Raw genomic sequence first — 22,676 nt, 5'->3', positions numbered from 1 at the left:
CGCTACCTCAATGTATTAGTCAAATAAACAAAGTAGTGATACAAGACTAACATGTCATCACTACCTCAATGTATTAGTCAAATAAACAAAGTAGTGATACAAGACTAACATGTGACCGCTACCTCAATGTATTAGTCAAATAAACAAAGTAGTGATACAAGACTAACATGTCATCACTACCTCAATGTATTAGTCAAATAAACAAAGTAGTGATACAAGACTAACATGTGACCGCTACCTCAATGTGTTAGTCAAATAAACAAAGTAGTGATACAAGACTAACATGTCATCACTACCTCAATGTATTAGTCAAATAAACAAAGTCGTGATACAAGACTAACATGTGACCGCTACCTCAATGTGTTAGTCCAATAAACAAAGTAGTGATACAAGACTAACATGTCACCGCTACCTCAATGTGTTAGTCAAATAAACAAAGTAGTGATACAAGACTAACATGTGACCGCTACCTCAATGTGTTAGTCAAATAAACAAAGTAGTGATACAAGACTAACATGTGACCGCTACCTCAATGTGTTAGTCAAATAAACAAAGTAGTGATACAAGACTAACATGTCACCGCTACCTCAATGTGTTAGTCAAATAAACAAAGTAGTGATACAAGACTAACATGTGACCGCTACCTCAATGTGTTAGTCAAATAAACAAAGTAGTGATACAAGACTAACATGTGACCGCTACCTCAATGTATTAGTCAAATAAACAAAGTAGTGATACAAGACTAACATGTCATCACTACCTCAATGTATTAGTCAAATAAACAAAGTAGTGATACAAGACTAACATGTCATCACTACCTCAATGTATTAGTCAAATAAACAAAGTAGTGATACAAGACTAACATGTGACCGCTACCTCAATGTGTTAGTCCAATAAACAAAGTAGTGATACAAGACTAACATGTCACCGCTCCCTCAATGTATTAGTCAAATAAACAAAGTAGTGATACAAGACTAACATGGGACCGCTACCTCAATGTGTTAGTCAAATAAACAAAGTAGTGATACAAGACTAACATGTCACTGCTACCTCAATGTGTTAGTCAAATAAACAAAGTAGTGATACAAGACTAACATGTGACCGCTACCTCAATGTATTAGTCAAATAAACAAAGTAGTGATACAAGACTAACATGTGACCGCTACCTCAATGTATTAGTCAAATAAACAAAGTAGTGATACAAGACTAACATGTGACCGCTACCTCAATGTGTTAGTCAAATAAACAAAGTAGTGATACAAGACTAACATGTCACCGCTACCTCAATGTATTAGTCAAATAAACAAAGTAGTGATACAAGACTAACATGTGACCGCTACCTCAATGTGTTAGTCAAATAAACAAAGTCGTGATACAAGACTAACATGTCACCGCTACCTCAATGTATTAGTCAAATAAACAAAGTAGTGGTACAAGACTAACATGTCACCACTACCTCAATGTGTTAGTCAAATAAACAAAGTAGTGATACAAGACTAACATGTCATCGCTACCTCAATGTGTTAGTCCAATAAACAAAGTAGTGATACAAGACTAACATGTGACCGCTACCTCAATGTGTTCGTTAAATAAACAAAGTAGTGATACAAGACTAACATGTCACCGCTACCTCAATGTGTTAGTTGAATAAACAAAGTAGTGATACAAGACTAACATGTCATCGCTACCTCAATGTGTTAGTCAAATAAACAAAGTAGTGATACAAGACTAACATGTGACCGCTACCTCAATGTGTTAGTCAAATAAACAAAGTAGTGATACAAGACTAACATGTGACCGCTACCTCAATGTATTAGTCAAATAAACAAAGTAGTGATACAAGACTAACATGTGACCGCTACCTCAATGTGTTAGTCAAATAAACAAAGTAGTGATACAAGACTAACATGTCACCGCTACCTCAATGTATTAGTCAAATAAACAAAATAGTGATAGAAGACTAACATGTGACCGCTACCTCAATGTGTTAGTCAAATAAACAAAGTAGTGATACAAGACTAACATGTGACCGCTACCTCAATGTGTTAGTCAAATAAACAAAGTAGTGATACAAGACTAACATGTGACCGCTACCTCAATGTATTAGTCAAATAAACAAAGTAGTGATACAAGACTAACATGTCATCACTACCTCAATGTATTAGTCAAATAAACAAAGTAGTGATACAAGACTAACATGTGACCGCTACCTCAATGTATTAGTCAAATAAACAAAGTAGTGATACAAGACTAACATGTCATCACTACCTCAATGTATTAGTCAAATAAACAAAGTAGTGATACAAGACTAACATGTGACCGCTACCTCAATGTGTTAGTCAAATAAACAAAGTAGTGATACAAGACTAACATGTCATCACTACCTCAATGTATTAGTCAAATAAACAAAGTAGTGATACAAGACTAACATGTGACCGCTACCTCAATGTGTTAGTCCAATAAACAAAGTAGTGATACAAGACTAACATGTCACCGCTACCTCAATGTGTTAGTCAAATAAACAAAGTAGTGATACAAGACTAACATGTGACCGCTACCTCAATGTGTTAGTCAAATAAACAAAGTAGTGATACAAGACTAACATGTGACCGCTACCTCAATGTGTTAGTCAAATAAACAAAGTAGTGATACAAGACTAACATGTCACCGCTACCTCAATGTGTTAGTCAAATAAACAAAGTAGTGATACAAGACTAACATGTGACCGCTACCTCAATGTGTTAGTCAAATAAACAAAGTAGTGATACAAGACTAACATGTGACCGCTACCTCAATGTATTAGTCAAATAAACAAAGTAGTGATACAAGACTAACATGTCATCACTACCTCAATGTATTAGTCAAATAAACAAAGTAGTGATACAAGACTAACATGTCATCACTACCTCAATGTATTAGTCAAATAAACAAAGTAGTGATACAAGACTAACATGTGACCACTACCTCAATGTGTTAGTCCAATAAACAAAGTAGTGATACAAGACTAACATGTCACCGCTCCCTCAATGTATTAGTCAAATAAACAAAGTAGTGATACAAGACTAACATGTCACTGCTACCTCAATGTGTTAGTCAAATAAACAAAGTAGTGATACAAGACTAACATGTGACCGCTACCTCAATGTATTAGTCAAATAAACAAAGTAGTGATACAAGACTAACATGTGACTGCTACCTCAATGTATTAGTCAAATAAACAAAGTAGTGATACAAGACTAACATGTGACCGCTACCTCAATGTGTTAGTCAAATAAACAAAGTAGTGATACAAGACTAACATGTCACCGCTACCTCAATGTATTAGTCAAATAAACAAAGTAGTGATACAAGACTAACATGTGACCGCTACCTCAATGTGTTAGTCAAATAAACAAAGTCGTGATACAAGACTAACATGTCACCGCTACCTCAATGTGTTAGTCAAATAAACAAAGTCGTGATACAAGACTAACATGTCACCGCTACCTCAATGTGTTAGTCAAATAAACAAAGTCGTGATACAAGACTAACATGTGACCGCTACCTCAATGTGTTAGTCAAATAAACAAAGTAGTGATACAAGACTAACATGTGACCGCTACCTCAATGTGTTAGTCAAATAAACAAAGTAGTGATACAAGACTAACATGTGACCGCTACCTCAATGTATTAGTCAAATAAACAAAGTAGTGATACAAGACTACCATGGTCATCACTACCTCAATGTGTTCGTTAAATAAACAAAGTAGTGATACAAGAGACTACCATGGTCATCACTACCTCAATGTATTAGTCAAATAAACAAAGTAGTGATACAAGACTACCATGGTCATCACTACCTCAATGTATTAGTCAAATAAACAAAGTAGTGATACAAGACTACCATGGTCATCACTACCTCAATGTGTTCGTTAAATAAACAAAGTAGTGATACAAGACTAACATGTGACCGCTACCTCAATGTATTAGTTAAATAAACCAAGTAGTGATACAAGACTACCATGGTCATCACTACCTCAATGTGTTAGTCAAATAAACAAAGTAGTGATGCAAGACTACCATGGTCATCACTACCTCAATGTATTAGTCAAATAAACAAAGTAGTGATACAAGACTACCATGGTCATCACTACTTCAATGTATTAGTCAAATAAACAAAGTAGTGATACAAGACTACCATGGTCATCACTACCTCAATGTGTTCGTTAAATAAACAAAGTAGTGATACAAGACTACCATGGTCATCACTACCTCAATGTGTTCGTTAAATAAACAAAGTAGTGATACAAGACTAACATGTGACCGCTACCTCAATGTATTAGTCAAATAAACAAAGTAGTGATACAAGACTACCATGGTCATCACTACCTCAATGTGTTCGTTAAATAAACCAAGTAGTGATACAAGACTACCATGGTCATCACTACCTCAATGTGTTCGTTAAATAAACAAAGTAGTGATACAAGAGACTACCATGGTCATCACTACCTCAATGTATTAGTCAAATAAACAAAGTAGTGATACAAGACTACCATGGTCATCACTACTTCAATGTATTAGTCAAATAAACAAAGTAGTGATACAAGACTACCATGGTCATCACTACCTCAATGTGTTCGTTAAATAAACAAAGTAGTGATACAAGACTACCATGGTCATCACTACCTCAATGTGTTAGTCAAATAAACAAAGTAGTGATACAAGACTACCATGGTCATCACTACCTCAATGTATTAGTCAAATAAACAAAGTAGTGATACAAGACTACCATGGTCATCACTACCTCAATGTATTAGTCAAATAAACAAAGTAGTGATACAAGACTAACATGGTCATCACTACCTCAATGTATTAGTCAAATAAACAAAGTAGTGATACAAGACTACCATGGTCATCACTACCTCAATGTATTCGTCAAATAAACAAAGTAGTGATACAAGACTACCATGGTCATCACTACCTCAATGTATTAGTCAAATAAACAAAGTAGTGATACAAGACTAACATGGTCATCACTACCTCAATGTATTAGTCAAATAAACAAAGTAGTGATACAAGACTACCATGGTCATCACTACCTCAATGTATTAGTCAAATAAACAAAGTAGTGATACAAGACTAACATGTCATCACTACCTCAATGTATTAGTCAAATAAACAAAGTAGTGATACAAGACTACCATGGTGATCACTACCTCAATGTATTAGTCAAATAAACAAAGTAGTGATACAAGACTAACATGTCATCACTACCTCAATGTGTTAGTCAAATAAACAAAGTAGTGATACAAGACTACCATGGTCATCACTACCTCAATGTGTTAGTCAAATAAACAAAGTAGTGATACAAGACTACCATGGTCATCACTACCTCAATGTGTTAGTCAAATAAACAAAGTAGTGATACAAGACTACCGTGGTCATCACTACCTCAATGTATTAGTCAAATAAACAAAGTAGTGATACAAGACTACCATGGTCACCGCTCCCTCAATGTGTTCGTTAAATAAACAAAGTAGTGATACAAGACTACCATGGTCATCACTACCTCAATGTGTTAGTCAAATAAACAAAGTAGTGATACAAGACTACCATGGTCATCACTACCTCAATGTGTTAGTCAAATAAACAAAGTAGTGATACAAGACTACCGTGGTCATCACTACCTCAATGTATTAGTCAAATAAACAAAGTAGTGATACAAGACTACCATGGTCATCACTACCTCAATGTGTTAGTCAAATAAACAAAGTAGTGATACAAGACTAACATGGTCATCACTACCTCAATGTGTAAGTCAAATAAACAAAGTAGTGATACAAGACTACCATGGTCATCACTACCTCAATGTGTTAGTCAAATAAACAAAGTAGTGATACAAGACTACCGTGGTCATCACTACCTCAATGTATTAGTCAAATAAACAAAGTAGTGATACAAGACTAACATGGTCATCACTACCTCAATGTATTAGTCAAATAAACAAAGTAGTGATACAAGACTACCATGGTCATCACTACCTCAATGTATTAGTCAAATAAACAAAGTAGTGATACAAGACTACCATGGTCATCACTACCTCAATGTGTTCGTCAAATAAACAAAGTAGTGATACAAGACTAACATGGTCATCACTACCTCAATGTGTAAGTCAAATAAACAAAGTAGTGATACAAGACTACCATGGTCATCACTACCTCAATGTATTAGTCAAATAAACAAAGTAGTGATACAAGACTACCATGGTCATCACTACCTCAATGTATTAGTCAAATAAACAAAGTAGTGATACAAGACTACCATGGTCATCACTACCTCAATGTGTTAGTCAAATAAACAAAGTAGTGATACAAGACTAACATGTGACCGCTACCTCAATGTATTAGTCAAATAAACAAAGTAGTGATACAAGACTAACATGGTCATCACTACCTCAATGTGTAAGTCAAATAAACAAAGTAGTGATACAAGACTACCATGGTCATCACTACCTCAATGTGTTAGACAAATAAACAAAGTAGTGATACAAGACTACCGTGGTCATCACTACCTCAATGTATTAGTCAAATAAACAAAGTAGTGATACAAGACTAACATGGTCATCACTACCTCAATGTATTAGTCAAATAAACAAAGTAGTGATACAAGACTAACATGGTCATCACTACCTCAATGTATTAGTCAAATAAACAAAGTAGTGATACAAGACTACCATGGTCATCACTACCTCAATGTATTAGTCAAATAAACAAAGTAGTGATACAAGACTACCATGGTCATCACTACCTCAATGTGTTCGTCAAATAAACAAAGTAGTGATACAAGACTAACATGGTCATCACTACCTCAATGTGTTCGTCAAATAAACAAAGTAGTGATACAAGACTACCATGGTCATCACTACCTCAATGTATTAGTCAAATAAACAAAGTAGTGATACAAGACTACCATGGTCATCACTACCTCAATGTGTTAGTCAAATAAACAAAGTAGTGATACAAGACTACCATGGTCATCACTACCTCAATGTGTTAGTCAAATAAACAAAGTAGTGATACAAGACTACCATGGTCATCACTACCTCAATGTGTTAGTCAAATAAACAAAGTAGTGATACAAGACTAACATGGTCATCACTACCTCAATGTGTTAGTCAAATAAACAAAGTAGTGATACAAGACTACCATGGTCATCACTACCTCAATGTGTTAGTCAAATAAACAAAGTAGTGATACAAGACTAACATGGTCATCACTACCTCAATGTGTTAGTCAAATAAACAAAGTAGTGATACAAGACTAACATGGTCATCACTACCTCAATGTGTTCGTCAAATAAACAAAGTAGTGATACAAGACTACCATGGTCATCACTACCTCAATGTATTAGTCAAATAAACAAAGTAGTGATACAAGACTACCATGGTCATCACTACCTCAATGTGTTCGTTAAATAAACAAAGTAGTGATACAAGACTACCGTGGCGTTTAAGAATTTTAATCTTTCATGTCATAATCGGCGTTTATCAGCTCAGTAAGTCTAATTTATTTGTGTGAGAACATTTAATGGATAATCTTGTCCTGGAGATCAAGTTAAATGACATTAACCATTTGTGGTAGTTGTGGTCGTGGAAATCTGCGGCTGAACCTCCGTCGGACATGATGATGAAGCTTCGTCCGAAACGTCATTTGTTTGAGTTTCATTTAAAGAACGAAGTGATCATTATTCGTTGATGAAAACCTCTTTATTCCCCATTGCCGGGTTTATTCATTCCTTTGGTGTTTATTCATTCCTTTGGTGTTTATTCATTCCTTTGGTTGGCGACGAATGAGACAGACACATGTGGCGTTAAAACCACCAGCACCAGCACCAGCACCAGCACCACCCCTCCCCCAAGTTCACTTTCCCCGCTCATCCATTTGAGCTTGAACACTGAAACATTCACATTGACGCTCGAAATACTTCATTTGTAAAATATTGAAACTCGTAGGGAAGTTAATCTCAACGCTCCTATCCCATCAGTAGTTTGCAGACATGAGACGAAAAAAAACTTGCGAAACGAAACAAAGTTTGAAATATTCGCGGACAATGCTCACGTGGGACCGGCACACTACGTCCGTGTCCGAGCACGCTACCTGTGCATCCCCGAGCACGCTACCTGTACATCCCCGAGCACGCTACCTGTACATCCCAGAGGCACGAAGCGCCGAATGTACCCTCAGGGTCGCCTCACATCGACATCTTCGCTCGGATACAGCTCATGACCATCATGTGCAGCTTTTGCCGCAGTCCGACTTCGCTGGCGGAACGTGGCGCTTTGTGCACAGCTGGAAACCCTTGCTGTGAGCCCCGGGGGACACAATCGGGGTGGTTGGGGGTGACGCGGGGCGGCGCAGCCGCCTAAAGGGGCTCTGTATCACATCAAGCCCAACATACTTGTGAGTTCCTCAACCTCCGGCAGGCATAGTTCGATCGTCCGCCCCACATTAAATATACAACGTGAAACAAAGTACAAAAATGTACTTTATGGACTATATATATGTATTCGGATTCTGATGTAGGCTACTATTCTCTGTTACAGAGCGTCCATGCTGGCGAAGCAGTTTCTTGGCAAACGTTACACTGGATTGTTTGCCATTACCTTCCCAGCAGTAATTAGGACAGGATTTTGTAATTTGTTCAGGGTGCCGGCGACACTTCGCTATAACCGTCGACCGTCCAACTAATACCGTTTAACGTGTATCCGAGGAACACACACACACACACACACACACACACACACACACACACACACACACACACACACACACACACAAACACACAAACACTTAGACACACACACAAGCATACAAACACACACACAAACACACACAAACACACACACACACACACACACGCTTACAAACACACACACACAAACACGCACACACACACACACAAGCATACAAACAAACAGACATACACACACACAAACACACACATACAAACACACTTACAAACACACACACACAAACACACACACACACAAACACACACACACACACATACAAACACACACGCATACAAACACACACGCATACATACAAACACACTCATACAAACACACACACACACACACACACACACAAACACACACACACACACACAGACACACACATAAACACACACACAAACACACACACAAACACACACAAACACCCATACACACCTTGATGAATGAACCCAAACTGCGGGGTTTACAGCTTGGCCGACATTTTACATTTACTCTTCTATACGCACAGACTCGTGATCCCATCTGGATTCCCAGTTATGATTAGTCGATTGTCTTAACTACATGGAGAGAAGGGAAAAACTTTAAACAACGAACCTGTTTCAACCTAAATGAATGGTGAGCTGTTTATTGATGGAGGAGCCTGAAGGAGACGGTGAACAAAGCAGGGTTTGTGATGCATCTCTGTTTGTATATATACAACATTCAAGTGAATAAAAAAAATTCTGCTAAATTAAAAGGCAATGTAGGGATGACAAACGACAGTCTAAAAAAGGTCCTAAACAAGATCGGGATGATGTTGGTTTGGAGAGTAGCTAACAGTACTGCCATCACATAACAATCCCTACATGAGATCTACACATGAGAGACACTCTCGTGGGGTTTACTGTTTTGTTCACTTGAAGTGTCAATAAAGCTTATTATACACTCAAACTGCAAATGTTCTCGATAAACTACTATGAGAGGACAAAAAGATACTCCAAACTTTGTTTTGCATCAGTGGGTGGGGCCGACATTTTTTTATCCGCGTCATCCCGACTTTAGTACGTAGAGTCGACAGTGCCAGCACACTCTCTGAAAATTATAGTTTTGTAAAATTAACTTCAATGAAGAACTTTACCAAGACAAGATATATGTATTTACCTGTCGTATCCAAATCCAGGTTCTGGGAAATCCGAAGACCTCGGTAATATTGGTTAAGACCGGGAATCGCGGATGGCCAAAACGAGATTTAATGGAGGCGTTTATCCAATCGATGGCGGATCATACATGAGACGGAATGAACAATGCCGCTTACCTTCACGGCCGCAGGCGTCTTCAACCTGAAATCAATTAGTAAATCAACCAAAACAGATGTAAAATGTACAAAAGGAATATTTATTACGGACCCGAGAACAATAGACGCGACGGTAAATAAATAATGTTCCTAAATCGGGATCCCGCACACAGACTTCATATGCAGGACAAATGGAAAGGGTAATAAAATTAATGTCTCGTCGTCTTGTGGAATGTGATGCGTCTTATCTGTCTCTGTCGTTCAGGCCCCAAGCTCGCGTCCGGACGTGGCTCCGGTTGGCGCGAAGCGCTCGGGCGTTGGCGTGAACACCCCTCGGCACACCCGCGCGTTCGCTCGGCAGCGCTCCAACTGCACGCCTCGCTCGTCGTTCGTATACGAATGCAGAGGAAGAGAATCGTCGGCGCTGGTCTCTCCACCAAAGTTCAAAGGCAAGAACAGGTCAAAAGTCCAAAGGCAAGAACAGGTCCAGCATGAAGGGACAGCCAAGGGAAGAGCTCTGGGCAGGAAGGAACCAGGAACGAGAAGAGAAGGGAAGGGCTCAAAATGCCGGTGAGCGAGCGGTTTTACTCGCGGTCTTCTGACGTCACTGGCGCTTTTCTTACATTCAGCACGTCACTTGTTGCGTCCTCATTCGCGCCCTCCACACCGACTGGCCAAATGTTCGCGCCTTCCACACTGATTGGCCGAGGTGTCATTGGTCGGTGGCCAATCAGTGTGTCGCTTCTTCACCTTCCTGAATCTTCTCACCACCTTGGTGTCTTCTTATTGGCCGAGCACTTGGTGCCCTGCTCCTTGTTCACCCTTCCCCTCTGTCAATCAAGAGCCCTCTTGAGCATGGCTATTGCCTGCCTTGCACAATGTTTGTCGCCATGGTGGCATACTGTGCGGCTGCTGCCTGTTGGTTTTTCCGGTCAGTCATTGTAAGGGGGGGGGGGGGGGGGAGGGATTCAATTAGTGTGTGCATTAAGGGCCTATCTAATGTCTATAAGAGTGCGTTGCCATAATGGACAAAGGGTAGATCACAGGTTTCACATATAGTCAGGTTCACTATGTTTTTTCGTTCAAAATCATGGTAGATTAGCAAACCTATACATTTTTGGAAACGTTATTACATCGAAAATCTGAAAATCAATGTTTACATTTGCGGTGATACCTGTATGGCCGCCATAAAAATACATATTTTGCTCTATTTCTGCCTCTAATTACCTAAAAACTTTTTAAAATATACTAAGCCTATGTTTTCAGGTACAAGGAATCCATTGGTGACATAATCAGACTTCTGACTGTAACAGTTCCTTCTTTTTTCAAGAAATATGCATCCAGGGAGCAGCCATTGATACAAAAAAAATTCCGTTAATATATTTATTTTACATATTAACTATCTTGGTGGAGGTGTTTATGGTGGTTGTTCTTCTTGTGTATTTTCAGTGCATAACTCATCATGAGTGAAGATCCTGATGGAAGCAAGTTGTCTTTGGGCATGTCCAAGGAGTCTGTAGACTGGAAACTGTGCATCATTTGCCTGTGCAAGGAAACTGTAGACTGGAAACTGTGCAAGTCCTTGATGAACTACATCCATCGAGTTGAAAACATCTTGTAGTTTGTCGAGGCATCCAGGAGTTCAGATCTCGTTCTCCACCTGCAAGCAGGGGAGGCACTAAGCAAGCTATTCTTTGCCATGGATCGAATAAAATACAAGCGTCTCTGGCCACGGTACATCGCAGACATGCATGAGTTGAAGACAAGTCATCCAAGAACCTGGCGTGAACTTCAAGACGGGAACATATTTGTCACCAAGAGTGTCATCCCATTTGTCTCTATTGGAGCAGATCACGCATGCGAACAACTCAACAGGATGATGAAGATCCACTCTGGGTTAATTGGCATTTCCAATAATGCCAACGCTCGTCAACGGTTCTTCTTGGCCACACCAGAGATGTCACGTCTTTCAGGAGAATTCAAAGAGCAATTCGATGTTGCTGTCGACAAGCCACAAGAGCATCATCATTTACAACCAAGTGCCGTCAAGAAAGAGCATGAAAACGTTGACCGGATAAAGGCTGCCATACTGAGTCATGGCAATCCATTCGCTGCTGAAGGTGACCAGCTCTACAACTTCATCACACAGGCATATGTTCCACAAGAGTATGTCCCACAGATTCTGAATATCGACGACACCGGCCAGAAGCTCTATGTGGATTACGTTGCAGAACGCATGAATGGAGATGTCAGTTTGTGGGCACCAGTCAAGAAGCAGAATTAACAAAATGTACATGTCAGGAAACAAAAAGCAAACAGTCAAGATCCGTGACCAGTCAGTCGATCTGAAAGAAACGAAAGACCTGTATGGTCGGTTGATGGTACTAGCCACATCAAGCCGTGACATCGATCAGAAGAATGCGATTGGGAACTATGAGTTCACTCTTACTCCCAGAGCACTGTTTGCACCTGATGGCGCGATCCTTCCATGCAGTGATAAGTCAAAGCTGATCCATAGCCTCGAGAACTTCAGTAAAACGAATGAAAATCGTACTGATGCACAAGCAGCAGAATCAACAGAACAGACTGATGATATTGCCGATGCAGTAACTCCATTTCCAGGACCATCTACGAGTCAGAGAATCGCTGTTGTTGATGGAATGGTGCTCGTCCAGAAGATGACAACGAAACCAGCGACAATCACCACAGTCAAAGATCTCGGCCAGCATTTCAATGACCGCCTCATGACCTTGACAGCAGGATCCGATGAGATTATCCTGGTCTTCGACACGTACAAGGCAGACTCCTTAAAACAGAAAACCAGAGAAAAACGACGACAAGGCAAAGACCCTGTTCAATACCAGATTGCGGATGATACAAACATCAAACATATACCAATGGGCCGCTTCCTATCTCATGAAAAGACGAAAGCTGATCTAACAGTGTACCTTGCTGAGGCAACACTCAAGTATAACGCAAACTCTCCAAAGTTAATCATCACGTCAGCAGCAGGCCACACTAGAAGCAACCGGAGCATGCAGTTTGACCCAAACAACCATGAGGAAGCTGACACACTGATGATCAGCTTAGCAGCGGCAGCATCACAACGTTGTCCCGAAGCACAGTTAGTCTTCTTCACCCCGGATACAGACGCCCTGGTTCTAGCTATTGCAGCCTATGACAAGCTCTGCAAAAACACATCCTAGACGATGGTATCAGGAACCTTGGAGGTAGGGCCAATGTGGAGGGCGCTAGGAAGAGAAAAGGCAACGGCATTACCTATATTCCACGCATTTACTGGAGCAGACAATGTTGGTCGATTCTCAGGAGTGGGTAAAACGAAGTGGTTTCAACACTACATCAAGGCTGAAAGGGACGTAGTCAGAGCACTGATGAAACTACCGGAGGATGGTGACCTAACGCATGAGGTATTAGAAACATTGGCCAGCTTTGTATGCTTAGCGTATTGCCCAAAAGGTATTCAGATCGCAAGTATTCCTGACCTAAGATGGCATCTGTTTTGCAAACATCTGGCAGAAAGTAACAAGTTGCCTCCAACAACTGGTGCACTTGAGGAGCACATTGAACGTGTGCGAGTACAGAGTAGAGTTTGGTGCCAAGCCACTGTCATGTGGCAACAGCTGTTTGACCCACTCAAACATGGCTACCATCAGGATGAGAAAGGCCATATACTCCCTATCACCACCAAGGTTCTACCAGCTCCACAGGCCATTGTCGAGTTAGTCAGATGTCAATGTAAAGCCAATTGCTCAACCCAGCGGTGCTCATGCAGAAGAAATGACTTAACTTGCACCGACCTTTGCTTGTGTGGAACGGACTGTGAAAACGATGCGGACTATATTGTCGGATACGACACACAGGACAGTGATGACGAACTCGAAATGGCATATTCTGTAATCGTGTATGTTTGATGCCATTGACTGCCTGTGTATATTTTGTCATTGACTGCCTGTGTAGATGTGAAGTTATACTGACTGCATGTGTATATATGATTTTGCTGACTGCCTGTGTATGTTTGGTGATATGAATTATTGTGACACATTTTGATGTTATTAAATACCCGTACAAAATGATAACATGTATTTGATTATGCAACTTATCGCGAAAATAAAGACAGTATTTTGCAATTCAAAACCTTTTATTCGTGTCTTACCATTCCCCATAGCACTAATTTGATACTTTCATTGGATTCCTTGTCCCTGAAAATATGGGTTTAGTATATTTTTAAAAGGTTTTAGGATAATTAGAGGCAGAAATAGAACAAAATATGTATTTTACAGTGGCCATTTTGAAAATCCAAAATGGCCGCCATACAGGCATCTCTCCAAATGTAAACATTGATTTTTAGTTTCCTTATAGTAGTGTATATATGTTGCTTCTGGGACACTCTCATTTTCCCATTGACTTACATGTTAATTTTTCCCCTCCCTCATTGCCCCTAAACACCTCTATTTCTCTCACCCTGTTCTTTACGAACCTTCTAACCTTTTGACATGTTATCCTTATTCATTAGACCACTTAAACAATGGTCCTTCTGTGTGAACCTGTGATCCTTCTGACCTTATGGACCTTTTAACCTTTTACTCTTAATATCATCTGGTGAATCATCTTTGGCCCACTCACACAACGACCCTACAAATATTTGTTTATGCGTGGGAAATAATTTAATTCTCTTGCCACTCTCTTCACCATCTAATATATTAACAAAAAATATGTTTGAGTTTGGTTCTTTATTAAGATATTTTAACTGAGCTAAGATAAAATGGTAAACCTCGCTCAATGTTCTTGTTTGAGCGCCTCCAGTGCCACACACTTTTCGGTAGGCTCTGCCCACCTTTTGTTAAGCTCCGTCCACTTTTTGGTAAACCCCGCCCACTTTTTGGTAAACCACGCCCACTTTCTACTAAGCCCGCCCACTTTTTGTTAAGCCACGCCCATTTTTGCTATGCCCCGCCCACTTTTGCTAAGCTCCGCCCGCTTTTGCTAAGTCCCACCCACTTTATAAACTCTTCAGCATTGTATCATTTCCAGGTAATACATTACATCATTTTCAGGGAATTTCCATCACATCATTTCCAGTTAAGACACGCCCAGGTTTGCCCAGGGAATTTCCACAGGAAATGACACACACCCAGCCCTTCTTATAAAAGGCACCGACCACACAGGCTTTTTCAAACACGCTTTCTGCTTCACTTGAGAATGGACTACTATGCCGAAATGGAATGGGATAACTTTGCTATTCCTTGGAGTCCTACTACCTGTGTAGAACTCAACCTTCAGATTGATGAACTGGACTCGAACCTCTTATCAATGGAGGTAAGTTTGTTTATTTATTTATTTATTTAATTAATTAATTATTTATTTAATTTTTTTTTTTTTTTTTTTTAGATGAGACTCGTGTAAGAGTTAACAAAGTTTATTTTAATATTCATAGAGCTTGATTTATACAAATAAAAATATTGTATTAAATTAATACATTGTTATTTTCTTTCACAGGAAATTGTATCTGAGATACGAAATGAAAATTCTGCTTTTAACACACACACACCCCATTATACACACACAAAAGTTAAGCCCCAACTAAAAAGTTGTGGGATTCTGTGTTTGGGGTTCACAGATTTAAAAACGTATCCCCATTACATTTTATTTATTTATTTATTATTTTCAAGGGTATTAGCTGCTTACTTGTGTTTTTTGTAATTCGTGTGAGTAAAATGAACCCAAGATTTCTTCTCCATTTAAATCATATAATTTGTAGGTCCAAGGGACTGTATCCATTACATCAATGATTTTAAATAATTCACGAGTCCATTTTTGTGTATAACCTTTCTCAAAATGACTTTTCCATTTGTATATTCTTACAATATCACCAACTTTAAACTTGGGCTTTCTCAAATTAATCTCCTTTTCATATTCTAATTTTGTAAATGTTTCCGATGGTTTTGATTTTGTTGATGAATGAACTGTATTATTGTAATTATCTACAATATCCTGAATTAAATACACCCATTTTTGAGAACCGAGTTGTGTGAATTTTTTATATAGTCTCTCTTTCAAAGTAGGATTAAAACGCTCAATAACAACTGCTTTTCCTTCATTAAAGGTGCTGTATAATTTAATACCCTCCCCTTTAAGAAATTTCATAAATATTTTGTTATAGAACTCTGTTCCCTCATCGGTCCATAACTTCTTTGGTTTCCTTTTATTTCTATCAAATATTAGCTTAAAGGCTAACATTAAAGTATTACCTCTCTTGTTTTTCAAAGGAACAACCCAGGCAAATCTACTCCTCAAATCAATAACGGTTAAAGCATACCTGTATCCCTTATCATTATTTAGTTCGATTAAATCAGCAGACCATATGTGGTCAGTGTATTTAGAATAAACTTTCCTTCTTTTAAACTTTGTGATTATAGGTTTATGTAATTCATTAGCCAAAAGCTCCTCAGTCTTGATAACATCATTGGAGTTTAATCGTTTTTTGGGAAATAACCAAGACCAAGTTTCAATTTAACACTTATCATTTTTTTCACAATAAACCTATCAACTTTCTCTCTCAATGTCGGATTTCGTATCAAGGACAAATTATACAACATTTCTCTGTCTGCTTCATGTTTTTCATCCAATGTAGTGGTATTCCCATAAGCAATATCATGCTTCATACACACTTCATCAACCCTATTTATAGGTTTAGACCAAGGTTTAGGATTGTCAGCCTCATCTAATCTTTTATCCAAGTTTGTTCCTGGACCACAGAAAGAATACCCTGGAAGGTGTAATTCCCCTGGAATTCCAGTTGTTGTAAATTTACTTCCTGACAGAAACTTTTGTATGTCTCCTCCACTTTTAGGAGAGATGAATTGGCACTTTTTAGAGCCACACACTTGACATATTCCTTTTTGATAAACTCTATTATTTTTAGCTTTAACATAAGAGATATTTTTAGATTTAGTTTTCTTTTTACATTTGAGACAATAACTCATATTTATTTATCAGAAAAATTCCAACAGATTATCAAAACCTTTTTGGTATTTAACATATACATTTCAATCTTTATTTTTAAAACATAAAGAATCCTAAGGAATGCCTTCACTCTCTCCTCCATTTATTTACAAATAAAACTAACTAAAGTCAATTACACCGACATCATCAACCACATAATCTTTTCCTTCTTCTTCTTCTTTAGCCCCACTTTCTCGTTTAAATCTCCTCCCTGAAATTGAAGACATTGACGTTGTTATTTTTGAAACCATTATCTTCATAAGAGTTGTTAATTCTTTAATTTCCTCTTCGGTGCGTTGAGATTGATTTATTTGCTGTAATACACTCAATCTTTTACGAATCTCACTGATTTCCATCTTTTTATATTTTTCCTCCCTCTCTCTTTGCTCCCTTTCCTCCCTCTCTTCCTTCTCCTTTTTCTCCCTCTCCTCCTCCTTTTTCTCCCTTTCCTCCTTCTCCTTTTTCTCTCTTTCCTCCTTCTCTTCTTTAACTCCTTCCTCATTTATCTTAGCAATTTTTGATATCAATATTTTCACAGCATTCATTCTTTCTTTATTTTCCTCTTCGGTGAGTTGAGATTGATCTTCTTGCTGTAATACATCCACTCTTTTTTGAATCGCTCTGATTTCCATCTCCCTCTCCTCCCTCTCTCTTTGTTCCCTCTCCTCCTTCTCTCTTTTCTCTCTTTTCTCCTTCTCTTCTTCAACTCCTTCCTCATCCCTTGCTACCCTTGAGTTTAAACCCCAAAGAATATTATACATATACTCATCTGGATTTTGAGATATTCTTGTATCAATAATTATTTTTCTCATAATAGGATACCAATAAGATTTGTTGACGATTTCTAAAAGAGTTTTATATTTCATAACTTTGAGAAGTTCATTTTTATTTAATACTTTAAACAAGTCTCTATTTGTGGGTTTAACAATATCAGTATAAGGCCAGTTTTTTATGACAAAATTCCCATGTATATGCTCCAAATCATAAGGTATGTAATACCGAGCACCCTTTTCTTGTAGGTATCCTTGAATACAAAAATTATAATTCTCTTGTAGTCTTCTTCCTGCCATTTATGTATCAGAAATATATGTGAGATTAATATTATGACAGGTAATACCACCCCATCTTCCCACTACCAAATCGGTTTGTATTCCTCGGCTTTCTATCCTTATCTCATGACCTTCCTTCTTTGTCATGCTAACCATCGCTATACTATCATATATTTTTCTTTTCTTAAAACCATGTATTTGTTGTTTATTAATTGTACTTCCACATAAATCCATATCCTCACCAAGTGGATAATATTCTTCTTTACGAGACTGATTCAAATCATGTAGGTCTTCTATGTTTATTGAAAAAGACCAATTATACCCTAAATCAGGCATATCGTACCCCCATTTATTAATTCGCATATTAACTATATGTCCTTCTTTATAAAATTCAATTGTAAGCAGGTAGTTAAATTCAATGAGGAAAGGTGTATGGTCAGTATAACCAGGTGTTGTGGTTGTAAATTTTACTTGTTTAACAAAACGTGCTGTTTTCTTTAAAAATATATATTGTGATAAATCACTAAATCTAATTAAGTCATTTGCATCTGTAGGGTTTGGATAATTGATTAATTTATAAGTATTCTTCATATTAATATTTTTACTTACACTATATTTTTGTCGTTCAGCCTGTGCCTTTGTATAATAATTTGATAAATCAATATCCTGAGAGGATTTTCCAAAGATAGAATCATCTTTTCCAACATAAGTCATTTATATTAGATTAAAAATAATATCATAAAAATTTTCATTATTGTTGAGTTGAAATAATACATATAAACATAATTGACCACAACATTTAGAATTAATTTCTTGAACTTGAAATGTTTGATAAACACCATTCTGTAAGAATTGTATTACTTCAACAGGTGGTGGCATACCATAACTATCAAAATAATATTTATCCTGACTATTATGAATACAAACCCAATGAGAACCATTCTGTGTGTCTAAATTCATAATAATATTCTTTGTATTCTTATTTATATGTTTTAATTCATCTCTCATACAAATAACCACATTAACAATTTTTAGTGTTTTACAATACTTAGTAAGTTCTATATTTGACGTATTCTTTCCAAATTGTTTAAACCATTTATCCATTTATTTATGAGAAAGATACAATCCATTACCCCGTTTAGTTAGTTTAACACCCGCTTGAGCGATAGAGGAAAGCATATCTCTAAACAACAATCTAGCTTTATCAGGTAGACTTTCAAGTTTTTGAGCAAAATCTCCAATTACACCACTTCCACTAATTTGTTTCTCCAACTCCTTGTTATGTCTTTCCAATTCTTTTTGAGCTTTTAGTTGTGCCTTCCTTTCGTTAGCAGTTTTTACCGCTGCTGAAATACCACCAGTCAATGCTCCCGCCGCACTTAAACCAGCAAATAAAGGAATTAGAAATGGGAGAAATCCTCCTCTTGACTCGTCTATTGAATATTTCTTTAACATAGGTTTCGTCATTTTAATTTTAAGTGAACCAGCATCATTTAGTGTTTTTACCTGCTCTCTTGTGAGTAAAACATCAATTCTTACAGCTCCTTTTCTTTGAATTGTATTAACATTAATAATACAAGGCTTTTGATTTTGAATACAAGATGTTAATTTATTAAGATTGATTTGATTAACATATACCCCAACCATTTATTTATGAGAAAAAACCTATGTGATATTAATCATAACACCATTATCTGTATTAATCTGTAATTCTGTTTCCTCCAAAAGCAAACAATATGCATTAACCTCTTCACTCTCCCCTCTTTCAATGTATAGAGAAGTATCCACTCGATTAGACTTTATAGTTTCCTTTTGAGAACTCAGGTCAATTGCGTAGATTGTATAAAGTTTTTGAAACGCAACCATATCCAAAATAGGATCATTATTACCATTACTTTCACACACCTTTTGGTAGGACTTGTAGGCTTCCGCATAATCATTTTTTTCCCAATCAATTTCCAATCTATCTCGCGGATAAAATGTGCCATCAAGAGAAACCCGAAGTTGTTTCACCTTAGCATTATCACTCAGCGCATTATTCTTATTAGTACCGTCCTCTCCATCTGGTTTTTAAAAAATGAGCCAGAGGTATCGTGGCTTTCCTTGAAGAACACCCAAATTCCAAGTGTAGGTAGTGTGTTCCAGTTTAACGTGTTGACATCTTCTTTTAAGGTATGATACATTTAGCGGTTTCTTTGAGTTAAGTCTTCTATTTAACATCTCTTCCGTTTTAAGATTAGGAGTATATTCACTGATATACCAACACAAATCATTAATAACAAATTTATTGTTGGCTCCAAAAGCATTTTCATCCCCAAAAAGCAACCTATTTACATTATCGTTCCTTTGTCGTTGAAATCTAATTTTAAGACCATACAAAACTTTGTCATAATCACAAAATCCAAATATACCTTTCAGAGGTACTGCTACGGTAAAACTATTCTCTGGTTTTGTGTCATCATTATACATTGCCTTCCTTTGACTATAACCAGGGTCTGTGTTTGTACCCGTTGACATATCAGGAATAAAACCTTCAACAGCTCCCTTACCCATTCTATCACCAAACGAATATAGTGTAAATTTCATCATTTCAGATGTAGCAGAGACATAATCAACCGCTTCAACCTCTTGTGTTCCAATATACAGGCGAACGCTATCAAACATTTTCCAGAAGAAATCATTTACGAGTGTAGCATTAGTATTATTCGCAGCCTTAGTGAATTTAAATTTACACAGCAAGAAACTATCAGCTATATTCAAGTAAGTTTGTTGATTATTTATTTCAAAACTTTTTGTTCCGTTTGAATTCCAGTCTGTTCCAGTTATAGCATTTACCTTAAAATAGTCTTCCTTTTTTGTGGAGTTTGAAATGATAATTGTATCATCCAAATCATAGATACTATCAATCGCTTCCATACTTGTATTTATATAGTATTAAAATCGTTGAAACCCTGACCCAAGTATTTTAATGATTTTTTGTCGTTCTTGTGAAGATAGTTGAGTTTTACCTTTTTTTATTTCTTTGATTGCTTGTAATTTATGAGACTCCTTTTGAGCATCTTTTATACTCTTTATAGCACCCGCAACGGAGCCCACGGCAGAAGCAGTTGAACCAATTAGGTCTTTATGTTTAAGGATGGTTGAACCAATACCCATTAGAGTATCAATTATCCCATCTCCTTTATTTCGAAATTGATGACCTACACCTCATTGTCTCTTAGGTTTATAGTATCCTTTACCCACATACCTTGTATAGTATGGTGAAAGGTACATGCCCTCCCCTGTAATTATTTTATATTTTCCCAACTCATGTTTTCTCACAATAACCATTATTTATTTATTGAAAAACTTCACGTAGGTGAATTCTGATGGATATAATTTCATCATTAAAGGATATCATACGATTATCTTGGTCGGTTATCCTAAAATTTACTCTGTATATGGTTTTTCCTGACACAGGTAAATAGACAAGATTTTTTGGTTCCATATTAAATTTATAACCAATCGGGGTTGAGTATGCACTGAATGAAAATATTGTATTTGTTCTTATTCCATCGTTATAAGCACCATCAATCAAATCACAATGAATTAATACTGAATTTATACCGGAGGATATTTGGATAACATTATCACTGTAAAACGTCCCGTTATTTTCAATCTTTTTTGAAGAGAAACCCAATAGCTCTCTAAACGAATTTTCAATCGTGAAATCAACTTTATAATTATTTTTAAGTTTAATAGTTGATTTTGAAGTGTGTTTTTGAATATCTATTACAATATTTTTTGGTTCATCACCTTTTTCTTTCATAAGGCGAGAGACTTCTGAAGATATTTGAGAAATCTCGTAAGCTCCAGGTGAAACGGTTATAGTTTTATATCCACTTCCTGGATTATAACTAAACTTGTTGTTTTTCTCTGTGATATTAAAAAGGGTATTGTAAGTTTCCATTGACAACAAAGATGCCTCATATGAGGTAAGGGGGTCAAGTTGTAGTGGGTAAGGGAATGAAGCTGTGTAATCGCTCGTTGTGAAATTAAAACTGAGAATTGTGCTTCTCATCTTATTTAATATCTAATAAAATATCTTTGTATTGACATTTATTAATTATTTTCATGTTCATCAACTGATCTAAAATGGCTGAGGATTCATTAAAACAATTGTTGTTTCCAGCCTTCTTACTACCTAACAACAATAATAGCCTATTAACTAATTGTGATGGGTCATTTGGAAGAAAACTAACACCCGAACCAAGCTTACTTAAAGCATCAATAATATGTTTCTCCTTCTCATTCTTCTTACTTTTACCAGCAACAGAAACTCCATAATCAAGTGCATTTAGCAACTCAATATATACCCTATCTTCCTCTCTTTCCATATCAAGTGGTTCCTCAAAATATTTTGAACTGCTGAATCCGGGGTTTGTTAGAAGAAACATTAATCTTGGAGTTAATTTAACATTTGGTTGAGTAGAACTCAAGAACATCAATTCATCATTAAATATCAATACCTTTTCTTCCACAAGATGAAACACTGCTGGTTCTTCTGTTGGAATGAGAC

General features: G+C 37.2%; 2 protein-coding genes across 4 annotated transcripts in view; one reads left to right on the top strand and one right to left on the bottom strand.

Moving 5' to 3' along the window:
* TSKU (tsukushi, small leucine rich proteoglycan) overlaps window positions 1-8,348 on the bottom strand; it is a 52,557-nt gene extending 44,209 nt beyond the window's left edge. For 2 of the 3 annotated variants that reach the window (XM_078772942.1, XM_078772944.1), the window contains exon 1: window positions 8,182-8,348. The gene's annotated coding sequence lies outside the window, so the exon portion shown is untranslated. The remainder of the gene's footprint in view (window positions 1-8,181) is intronic. The other variant, XM_078772943.1, reaches the window with a different exon arrangement.
* SUB1 (SUB1 regulator of transcription) overlaps window positions 1-22,676 on the top strand; it is a 991,845-nt gene that overhangs the window by 201,454 nt on the left and 767,715 nt on the right. The gene's annotated exons all lie outside the window — the stretch shown is intronic.

Source organism: Myxine glutinosa, chromosome 2 (assembly GCF_964187855.1).
Source record: "Myxine glutinosa chromosome 2, kmMyxGlut1.1, whole genome shotgun sequence".
Classification (NCBI taxonomy): domain Eukaryota; kingdom Metazoa; phylum Chordata; class Myxini; order Myxiniformes; family Myxinidae; genus Myxine; species Myxine glutinosa.
This window is presented reverse-complemented; position numbering and strand designations above follow the sequence as displayed.